The sequence below is a fragment of the Piliocolobus tephrosceles genome, chromosome 2 (genome assembly GCF_002776525.5).
Source record: "Piliocolobus tephrosceles isolate RC106 chromosome 2, ASM277652v3, whole genome shotgun sequence".
Lineage (NCBI taxonomy): Eukaryota > Metazoa > Chordata > Mammalia > Primates > Cercopithecidae > Piliocolobus > Piliocolobus tephrosceles.
The window spans coordinates 27,392,172-27,404,357 of NC_045435.1; the positions used below are offsets into that span (position 1 = coordinate 27,392,172).

Consider the following 12,186-nt stretch of genomic DNA (forward strand, 5'->3'; position numbering starts at 1 on the left):
TTATACATATTTGAAACAATCACTTTAAGAAATTCAATCTTTGAGTAAGATCTCTAAGATTGATTTTGTATGAATATGTGTGTGGGCACACACTTGACAAAGAAAGTTCAGTTATAAATATATGTGTACACTTATGAAAATAATTCACATAAAATCTCTGAATAAAATTATCTGTACACTTTTTCTGTCAATAAAAGCAATATAGTATAATTCTTCGTAGTAAACCCGTTTGTTTTCATTCTGTGGCCTACCATCTGAGCTGCCATGTTGGTATAACACATTGATCATTTGATATTTTACTATGGCAAATAATAGCGCTCCCCCAAAACAATAAGTAAATAAATCAGTGAGTTTCAAGAAAATAAATTTTTTGATGGATCAGGTGATTTGAAGTTGTTAGTTTGTTCTCCAGCAAGGTGAAAGAAAAAAGCTGTTAGTTTGTTCTCTATCAAGGTGAAAGAAGATGAAAACTAAAGTTCTCAAGGCCAGTGCATAACAATAATGGGGCTGTATTCTGTGCATCAATCACCATTACCAGATATCTTGATACCTATGTTGCCAAATATTTCATGTACTGTTTTAGTGGTGATTAATCAATGTGCCATGGCACTGAAACTGAAATGAGACTTTGTAGTACAAATGATATTCAAAAGCGTTTTGAAAATTTATCATCTCTACAGATACAGATGAAAAAATATCATCTATCTAACAATACCATTTTTATAAATGTTACCTATCCAAATCTTGGTTTTATTTACTTATTATTTCGAAAACATGATTTTAGTAAAAATTGTTCGTATTTTCTTAATGTAGTGTGTGAAATTACTAGGTAATTATATAAGAAATATGCTACACACCTGAATATACAAATAGGCCAGCAAAGGTAGCAAAAGGTGCCTTTCAGTGTTATTATCTCCCCTATAATCTTCACCAACGCCACCCACTCCTCTCTCTGTATCAGTGATGTATGTTACCTAAATCAAGTCCTGTGCAAACGTCACCTCAACATAAGTCCTCTCGTCTCGTCTTATCAGAATGCAGCTTGAAAGCCCGATAGGGAGTTCTGGAACCACCACTGAAAAATACACACTTGTTGCAAGTATTGAAAAGTCTCATATTGCAAATTCAGAATTCACAGTATTGAAAAAATTAATATTCTTTTAAAAAGTTACAATACTGTGAACTGTATAAAATGAATTATGCTGAGATCAGATGATTCTCTTCATTCCAGCCTATCTTATATTTTCTCATTATTTTCTCCACATAGTCACAACTAGCAACAACAGACTCATTATTATATTTCATTATTGGCTAATTTATAATAAATGATCTCAATAGCATTTCTGAACCCTCTGCTCTTCTAGTTTTACATAATTCTTGAAGTTTTGAATGAGTTAGTTTTTGATTGAAAAAGACCTGACTCTTACGCTTAGAAAAGCCATCTTTCTTTCTGTAAGCTTTCTACCTTCTATAAGCTTTACATGTTCCATAAGCAAACATTCACTGGTTTTGTGATCAAACTGGAGAGGCAAATTCAGTTAATAATAACAGCAACATCATTTATCATCCTCAAATCTAGTGTTATGGATAATATGATTCCCACGAGGAGACAGTTGGTTGCATGAGCGACAGAGAAAGACAATCAACAGTCTCATACTCATACCAAGATATGTCCACACACACTTGTTTCCACAGTCAAAGTAATGCCATATGTCCCCAGTGACGTGGGTGGGTAAAAGGAACAGTTGGCCTGCTAATGAGGGCCGTATGTACACGCAGCCTATCGTACCATCCTTCTTACTTACGATGGCTGAAGACTCAGTGGAAGTGCTTGCTCTGAGGAATAGCATGGCTGGAGGAGGAGAGGCTTCCTTAATAGCAGGAAAGGACCATTTATTGTACAACTGCTGTATCTCTGAAACTGGGAGCTAAAAATATGCATGTACATTACTCATTCTCATTAAGAGTTACTTAAGCATCAGTAGAGTTCTTTATTCCAGTTTCATCTTATTTCACTAAATTCGTTTGCATTTATTTATGTGCAAAGGAATTTTTGGCCCTTTTCAGAAATTACTTTTCATAATCAATCTTGTTAATTTGATGTTCATTTACATCAACCTCTCTTTATTTTTAGCTTGATCGTCAGAAACTTTATACTTTCTTTGACATTGTTAAATGTTACAATATTAAAAGTAATGAAAAAGACTTAAAAACTTAGAATATTTGAATGAAGGTTTCTGTACTTACTGCACTACTGTTCCAAAGCAAAAGAAAAACAAAGATGTTTAAAATGATTATAGCAGCTTTGTATCTGAATCAGGGTTTCCTTTGAAATTTCTACAACTGCAAACACTATTCAGCAATTTGCACTGATTATAAAATTTATGGTTTTAAGGTCAATTGTAATACTATGATCAGATAATATAATTTACTTTACTCTTAATGGCTTCATTTTGACAAATGAGGGAGCTTTTAGGAAGGACAATGCTCCCTGCACAACAACCAGTAAAGCATGTCAGTCACATCCATTACAATAGAATTTTAAGAAAAATGAAGGACAAACTACTTGTGAGGCAGCAATAATTCATTTGCATTACATTAATTTGAACAGGGCATTTAAAGTTCTCTCTGGCAACAATGGAATAAAGGGGAAAATGAATCTATCTTATGCAATGGTCCTCTTCTAGGTTCCAGAAAGATTTGAAAGGCTGACATGACCATTGCTAAATTTCTTCTAGAAGTTTATGATTAGTATCATAGATATAACTCATGAGATAAAATATTCACAATGAATGTTTGTGAACTGCATCAATTACTATGGAACTACTGTCTAACATCCCTTTGAAAATTTATGTTCTGCAAAGGTTAAAAAAAAGACCAACCTTTCTGTGCTTTCTTACATGGATGAGGTTTTGTAAACAAGAACTAAGCTTCACAAATAAGCACTATGGAAGATAATGTTCTAATTTAAACCTAAGTAATCCAGGTGTTGGCCTTGATAAATAATGGGTTTAAATAATATTTTTGACCCTAGCAGTGCAAATACTTTTACTTATATTTTACTAAAGTTAGATTTGACAAATCTAAGGGTATTTAATTTATCAGTGTCTGTTGTCAGATGAAAACTTCCCCATCAATACCTTCTAATGGTTCAAAAATAAATTGTTACCCCCACAGATACATTGTGTTTCCACGTGTAAGCAAGCACATTAATTGCAGGGTCTCAAAGCACAAAACTATTATTACCACTTGTGATAGGCTGCATAATAGTCCCAAAAGACGTTCTTGGCCTAATCTCCAGGCCCTGAGAATGTACCGCCTTACACAGCCAAAGGGACTTGTAGATACGATTAAGTTACGGATCTTGAGACAAGGTGATTATCCCAGATCATCCATGTGAGTCCGAAGTTATCACAGGAGTCCTTAGATGAAGTAGAGAGAAGGACTCAAAGTTAAAGGAAGAGGCAATGCGGAAACAAAAACAGAAATAAAAGCAATGCACCTTGAAAATGGAGGAATGGGTCAAAAGATAATGAAGACAGGTGCCACTAGAAGCAGAAAAAGGCAAGAGAATGGATTCTCCCCTCAGCACCTGGAGAAGGAACCAACACCGCAGGCACATTGGCTTAGCCTAATTACAGTGATTTTGGACTTCTGACCTTTGAAACTGTAAGACAGTAAATATGCGTTGTTTTAAGTGATTAAACGTGCGGTAATTTGTTAGTGCAGCAGCAATACAACTAACACACCACTACAATAAGCAAAGGAAATAAACTGCAATAGTAACAAACCTAAGGGGTTCCAGAAAAGAGAAATGAAGTGGTAACCTCAGTCACAAGATTGACATTAGTAACTGTGTTACATGTTACTCGCTTACCCCTTCAATCATGTTACTGCTGTAATTATCACTATCATCCAATCAATATGCTTACACCATTATGTGTAACTTAGAGATGAAACTTTTTTTCTATTCCAGCCTTCCCATAATTCCATGCAGCTACCCCTAAGCACCCGTGTATCTGATACAGCTAATATTTTCATGGAAAAATCTTCCACGTTAAGCAGAAAGTTTACATCTAAAATTAAATTCTTTTAAGCCAGTCTTGGGACAATACCTAGAAAATTCAAACACTACTTCTCAAGAATACCACTAGCAGTGAGTTTGTGATGCTACCTTCCGCCAACTGATCCAAGTTAATTTTAAAGATTTTCAAAGCAATATTTTTAAAAATTGTGTACATATTTTTCCTCTTGGTAAAAATAAACCATTTCTCAACCCTCGATTATATTTATGTTAATTACAGGAAGTCCATACATGAATTATCATACCACAAATAGAAAACTATTTAAATAGGAAAATCTCACTTGGTGCTGACAGAATGACAGCATAAAACTGTTAAGCGTGGGGAGAAGTAAGTTGTTTGTAGTGTAAATATTTCCCTTTTCTTATCAAAATTTGTCCTGTGATCTAGCACTCTTCTCTCCACATGCTTAAGTACAGCAAAAGTTATAAAAATACTCATTCTTGTTTTCTATAATGGTTGCAGAACATTAGAAGAGAAGTAGGAGATGGGAATGTTTTGTGCAAGACCAACATTGCATTTGAGGGGAAAATAAAATCTTGGACATAATATGTGGGATATCTCCACAGTAATATATGGGAGGGCAAGAAAAAATACTATCAAATTTCTACCATGTGCTGAGTATATATAAATAAATTTATGTATAAATAAATATCTAGCCTTTTTAATGTACTAACAACCACTCTTCACAGCAAGCATTCTATTCCCAGCTTGTAGATAAGAAACAAGGCTTCAGAAAGGAATCTTCACCAATTTCACACAGTCAATAAAAGGCAGAACTAGGGCAAATATCAATAATAAAAGTAACAATCTAATCCTAATTGGATCTGGCACTGCTCTAAGAAGCAAATCATTAACAAAGAATTTTGAGTTACATTCTCCTAGTCTCCCCATTTTACAAAAGAAGCAGTTGAAGCAAAGAGAAGCTGTACCATTTGTTTTCAAGTTCATATAGCTAACAAGAGACCGTTTGAATCATGGGTCTGTGATAGATCCTGTACACAATTTCTAGCATTAGCTGAGATTTTTCTTATTAAACCCTAAGCAAGTATTGGATCCCTGATAAGTATGCTATAGTTTTTTCACTGCTCATTCTTACCACAGTTCTTCAAGAAAAGCACAGTTCAACACATTTATCCTGTTTGGTTGCAAATTTTGAAACTCAAAATATATATCACACTGAACTGTTAGCTCCAGTTAGAATTGTAAAAAACTAAATTTTCACTCAGTAAAAAAATAAATGGATTGTTTACTCCCATATCTACAATATAGCTTATAAGTGTATATTTGCATTGAAAAAATAATTTTCTATAACTTTTGTAATATTTAAATATTATTTAAGGTTTTAATAATATTTAAATGTTGAAATTTACATTTAAAAATATAGTTCAACAAGTCAGAATAATCCTTCACTTACTTATGACAGAATATTTGTTCAGTATCTTCTGTTTGTTCACTCTTGTGTAATATATCTTATTTTAAGAATCAAAAACTTCTCTTAATGTCAATGCTATAGCCTCTTCACATTTCCAACCTATTCTTAATTACCCTTCAGGAGCAAATAAAATGAACTTATCCCAAATTTATTTGCTTTGAAACAACTTCAGTGAAAATGGTGGTTGTCAGCCATATCTACCATTCATATATCTCCATGTTTTTCTGCATTAAATTTCATCTAATACTCCCTTATGCCATGAATGTCACTGCAAAGGGAGACAGGGGATGAATCTCATAATGAACAAAGGTACGTACACTAGATCTTAGGATGTTCAATCATCTCCCTAATATATTATGTCCCATCTGAACTACTCATATTAAAATGAGCAACTACATGAACATGGTACTTTTAAGAAAGGATGTTCAAAAATTAATTCGTATATTCAACAAATTTGTATCCAAGAAAGCATCACCTAATAGGCATCATATACATGAATAAAAAATTCACTTTCAGCAATGAATGTTTATGATACTCCTTCAGCAAGAGTTGTCAACCGAGCTACCCACAACTCCTCAGCACTCACTAGTCTCATACATGTGGTCGGACAATGTCCAGTGATTCTGTCCAAAGGCTTTTCTGGGCCATGGGAGCTGTCTCAGCCTGTATACACAGTGATACAGAAACTCTAGGGCTTTAATGACTCTGATCACTGGAACAACCCTGTACTAACAATGCAAATTTATGGAAGAAACTTCCAAGTTCTCTTGCCCCCAGTTGGGGTAACTCTGTTACCTATTTCATATGGTCTCATAGTTCTCCAACAAAAAAGATCTCGGCTTGCTCATCTTATTTCCACCTCACTACATGGCACAACTAGAAGTTGACTAGGTATTCTGCTTTAATGTATGTGCAAAGCCCTCTCGCTCAGGAATGTTTGTAGGAAAATATTTCTAAATTAGGAATACAATTGGTCTTGTTCTTTCCTGAGGGATAAAATGTCATCTCTGTTCTTATCTTCCTCTCTCCCTTCTTCCTAACTCAGCTAACCCTCTATCTGAAAGAATTACAATGGAAGAAATATAGGGCATTGTTTAGCATTCTCGAGAGGATTCTTTTCCTTGGAAATGTTGAAATGACAGTGAGTATCATACATACACTGAATTATTTTTTAAGATCCGAGGGAAAAGAGAATTTTGACATTCCAGAAAATTTAAGTCATCCTTTTAATGTCGGGATGGGAAAGGAACAGGTCACATGGACAAGAGCCATAAAACTAATTATCTTGACTCCTTCCAGAATACCTGAGCTATAAATGTACAAGGAATCCTGTAATCAGATGCAAAGTTGTGTACAATATACTTAGTTCCCCAATGTAACTATGAATTTTATGTATATAATGTAAAAAATTGTTTCCAAGTATTTGAGACTCCAAAAAGTTTCCTAGCTAGCATTTAATATTCTTGCTTAACTTCTCCTTATACACTTAACCTGTGTTGAGCATGCATAGACACACAAAAGCACCCTCCCTCCAAAAAACTCACAAACTCTCTTTGGAATTCATTTTTTTAAGAGCTTATGTAGGATCAACTATTACCACTTAAGAAAGAAAAGGAGGGGCTGGGCGCAGTGGCTCATGCCTGTAATCCTAGCACTTTGGGAGGCCAAGACGGGCGGATCATGAGGTCAAGAGATCGAGACCATCCTGGCTAACCTGGTGAAACCCCGTCTCTACTAAAAAAACACAAAAAACTAGCCAACGAGGTGGCGGCGCCTATAGTCCTAGCTACTTGGGAGGCTGAGGCAGGAGAACGGCCGGAATCCGGGAGGTAGAGCTTGCAGTGAGCTGAGATCCGGCCACTGCACTCCAGCCTGGGCTACAGAGCGAGACTCCATCTCAAAAAAAAAAAAAAAAAAAAAAAAAAAAAAAAAAAAAAGAAAGAAAAGGAGGAGAAAGCCTGTATTACAGGGATTTTGTTTTCTCCCTCAACTCTTGAAGAAGCCTGTTTGTATCAGCCCATGTCAGACACCAAAGGACTTATCAATAAAGTGTTATGAATGTGGTCACATATGAAATGTAAGAGCATTCAATTTCTACCTCTCCTTTTCTCATAAATCCTACATCAGATATACATTAGATATATCTGCCAATGTTTCCATGGAATCTTAAAGACTATTCACTGTGAAGCCTGGCAGTTTAGCCTGAAAGCAAGTTATGTCTGCATTTCAAGTTCACACTAAGTGGTTTAAAAATACAACTAAATGTGGCCTGTCTTTATCTTGATTATAAGACATAAATTATCCCAAAAATATTCTTAGTAAAAAATTGAGTCTCCCTGTCAATCCACTTTTATTGAGAAGGACACAGGATAGTTTTTAGGAGTTTAGGAATTATTTGGAAATTAGGAGCATCTAAATACAGAAAATAACTCCATAAAATTATAGTATATTTTATATCAGAGAAACCAGAAAAATAAGAAATAAAATAAAAAAGAATAAATGTTTTCAGTATTTTTTCATGTAGCATGTTCATATATAATTATTTCAGTAGTCTCAGTGTAGTGTAATTGTGGTGCAATGTGCAGTTGTTTGGGTAAAGAACTAACCTTGAAGTTAAACAGCATTAGGTCTGAATTCTTTATAACATTCATATATTTTATATGTTCCATAATAACATGCAACTTCTAAGTGTATGGCGTAATAGTTACAGAAATCGAGGTAAAGTAACACTTCTGTGACACAGTCTCTTCATCTACAAAGTGGAATTAATATCGCTTTTCTCTTTAAATTTCTATTAAAAATTGGAGAAATAATATGTGTGAAAGAACCTTACATTAAATACGCAAGTTTTATTTGTTGAATTCAAACTGTTATTAAAGAAAGAAGAAAATAAAATGTTACATTTTGATTAACCAAGTAGATATATATATCTCAATTTGAGAAACCTTTAAGCTCCCTTGACCATAAAATGACATTGGATCCTAACAGAGAATTTGGTTAATTTTGAGAGATATTTCAATTTCACACCTAAATTTGGATTCTGACATTTCTTTCCTAAACTTATCGTTTGTATACTTACCTGCTGTTAAATCCACAGTAGGTCATGTGACTAACCGTATGCCCACCAATTTTATTGACAGGTATTCAGTAAGGCCCGCAAAGTAAGTATTGAATTTTTTTTTTTTTTTAAAAAGACCCAAAACACAGAAAAGCAAAACACTTCTTATAATCATGATGATCACAAATTAGTGCTATTAGTAAGAAAGAAACTTCTAAACCTAATAAAGTCATAATACCTCCAAGGAATTTTGTCTCTCTGATACACACACACACACACACACACACACACACACACACGATTTTTTAAAAAATGAAGCAAATGTAAAAAAATAAATAAACGAAAGAAGTTCTGTGGGAAATGTCCATAATTTCATGCCCAGAATTTCTCTATCAATCCCTTTCCCCAAAGTTCTTCCCAAGAAAATAAAGTTGCCTTTCTCTCAATGTTGACTCATCACTTTTCTCATAGAATTTTCAAAAGAAATATTTCCTGTCAGTCGGCCACTTAAACTTTATGTTAAAGAAATCCAAAAAGGTATCAATTTTGCAACAAAGGACAAAGAGGAGATGAAGTGAACCAACATGGCTTTTAAGTTAAATTGCCATCACATTTCACAGGCTGTCTAGAGAGCCTGAAGTTCCCTTTAATAAGCTTATGGAGGGTACAGAGCAAAGGAACCGCAAGTTACTCTGAGGTTTTCCCCTGGTAAATTAGGTTGAAAGGAAGAGTCCCAACCCCACCCCCTAACTTAGAGACCAAGGTTGGCCTGTCCCATTCTGTGCCCAGACCTTCTCCGTCCACGCCTTTCCAATCCTTTCCTTGGCTTGGAAAATTGGGCATGAGGCAAGCAAAAGGAAGGACAGAAGGCCAAAATGGGCATCCGGGAAACCAAATTTCTGTCTTAAAAGCTTGCATAGAAACATATATAATGCGTGCCTTTGGGGACGTTTCCTAAAACCCCATTCACTTAAGCTAATGCCATCCGAATGCCCCCACGCTGGCTGGGAGGATCGCAGCCACCCACCGCCCATCCGCCCACTCCCAGCCTGTGCAGCCACCGCCAAAACCCTCCGTGAATGTGGGACGCGTAAAGGCAGCAGCGCCCGGGGGAGCTGAGCAGCCTGGCCAGTTCCACGTCTCTGGTTCGAGACCCCTCGGTTCGCCTCTGTGCTGAACTCACCCGGAGTCAGGTTGAGACGGCAGCCTCCACCCAGGGGCACTGGGCAGCAGCCCTGGGAACTCCGCAGCGTCCGTGCGGATAAGGAGCGCAGCGCCGCGGACCCGCCCCCCCGGACCTGCGGCTCCGGCTGCTCCCGGATTTCTCCACTCTGCCCGGGAGCCGGCCTTCCTTGTCTTCCCTCTTCCTCCTCTGCCTGCAGCTGCCGCGCTCGCTCCTCCTGGCGGTGGCGCAGGGCTCCTTCCGCCTCCTCCTCCGGGCGCGCGAGCTGCGCGCGGTGCAGACCAGCGGGCTCCGGGCTCCTCCCGGCCAGGGGTGCGCACAAGCCCCACGCCAGAAACTGGACTTCCCCGGAGCAGAGCTAGGGATATGCCTTGTGCGGCCACCGGAGACACGAGCTGGAGGAGGCAACCATCTGCAGCCCTCTAGCACCGAACACCTCCTAGATCACATACATAATTGGCTACTCAGCTTGACTAAGCCATCACCCCAGACTTCTTCCTAAATAGCTCCAGTAATTTACAAGCGCAGAAAAGTAAATGAGGGGCTTGAGCACATATCTGTGTTAACAGTATTGTCTGTATGGAGATGCTAATTTGGCTAGACTCTAGGGATGAAATGTTCAAGGAATGGTATATGATTCTGTCTGGTTGTTGTTTTGACATATTTTGACTATACTTACAGATCTGTAACATAAACCAGCAATCTTCTAATCATGACAACACAGATTCCTAATCGAAGGCAACTGATAGTTACTGGATCCCAGGCTCTGTTTAATAGTCTCTTGTTTTCCCAGCTCATCTTTACCACAATTCTGTGAGCACTACTAGCATTCCTACTGTATATTTTAAGAATTTGAGACTAACTTTTAAAACAAGAAAGTCTTAAAACAAGACTAAGTAACTTGTTCAAGCTCGCAGAGATTCTAAGTTTCTCAGCCTGAATACTATCTGAAAACTGTAGCCCTCACAACCCATACCCTGTGTATAATGTGTTGTAGCATCTTGGATGGTACTGTGTAATTGAACCAACAAAGATAACAGGACTATCAGCAAATACACATCAAGAGACTAATGAATACCTAGAATCCTAGTGAGACTTGTAAATAGTCAAGCACCCTATGTAACAATAGTTCAAGTGCATGCTAAACATGCAGATTACTTATAAAAGAACATCAACCAGTATGAGTTAAGACAGGCAAATAACGTTCATAATGTTGAGAATCAATGTCCAGCCACATATGAGTTGAATTCCCCACTCTAAAAAAGAGGGCAGATATGATGTATTCTAAGAAGTCTACAATGGGCATGGTCTTTTTGCAATCAAGGCCTTGTAAACACTTGTTTCCCATTAAGAATATGCAATAGCTAATTAATATTAAATTTAAAAATCAATGATAATTTATTTCAACGAATCTTACATGAAAAAATCATTACTCATTCAAGCTTTTAGAATTAAATAGCATTGAATGTCAAATTTACTTCAACCCATAGAAATAATAGACAATTAATAAAGTAAGTAATTTAATTAACTTTACTTTTGTGTCATGGTGTTTTTTTTTCCATGGTATAAAATACTAGAATATGACTTTTATATTTTTCTTCATGAAGATGAAAGAATAAAATAAGTACAGATATATTTATTGTCAGCAAATCTATCCAGATCATTCATTCTCCACCCAAGAAATTATTCTAGGCAAGCTTTATTTATCCATATGTACAAGGCCATTCGGGGATCAAATGAAAGGGGAATTTATTCACAAGTGAGTAATTTTAAAGCACCTAAATTAATATCAACCATTAATTAACTAATTAAGATTAGATTTTCTTTATAAACAACTTTAAAAGACTATGAATAAGGTGTAACAAACTTCTACTTTATAAATACTACTATTCCTATTGAACACAAAGATATATAATTATATTTTTCTTCCTACTTAAAATATTTATTGATCCTGGCATAATAATATCATGGGTTTATGCTAATTTTTTCACATGCCAAGTACTTCAAAACGCTTATTATCTTTCCTTAAGCTTTTATGTGCATATATTTTATCTCTCCAACTAAAGAATAAGCTCCTAAATAAGAGTAGTTTTGTCTATGAATTTTATGTATTTTAACACATTATTAACTTCTTTTATGTATTCATTTATTGATTCAAAAAATAGGTGTCCATGCCACTTTTTCTAAACCTTGCGCAAGATGTAGGGTATAGAATTATGTGCAAACTTGATATAGTCCTTGACCTCATGGAGTTTACAGTACAGAAATGTGCAGTAATTTTAAAATCTATTTATTATTATTTAAAGCAATAAATGAATACATTTTTGCCGAAAAGAAATGAAAAGTCTGTCTGAACTCCTTGGTCAAGGCCAAAACATGAAAGCAAAAGCGCTGCCTGCCTGAAAACACTAAAAGCAACTCTCAAGAG

The 12,186-nt window shown here is 36.1% G+C and overlaps 1 protein-coding gene across 1 annotated transcript in view; it reads right to left on the reverse strand.

Annotated features, from left to right (window-relative positions):
- Positions 1–10,006, reverse strand: part of ROBO2 (roundabout guidance receptor 2) — a 1,747,433-nt gene extending 1,737,427 nt beyond the window's left edge. Inside the window, exon 1 of the mRNA XM_023184988.1 lies at positions 9,759–10,006. The gene's annotated coding sequence lies outside the window, so the exon portion shown is untranslated. The remainder of the gene's footprint in view (positions 1–9,758) is intronic.
- Between the last annotated feature and the right edge of the window lie 2,180 nt (positions 10,007–12,186).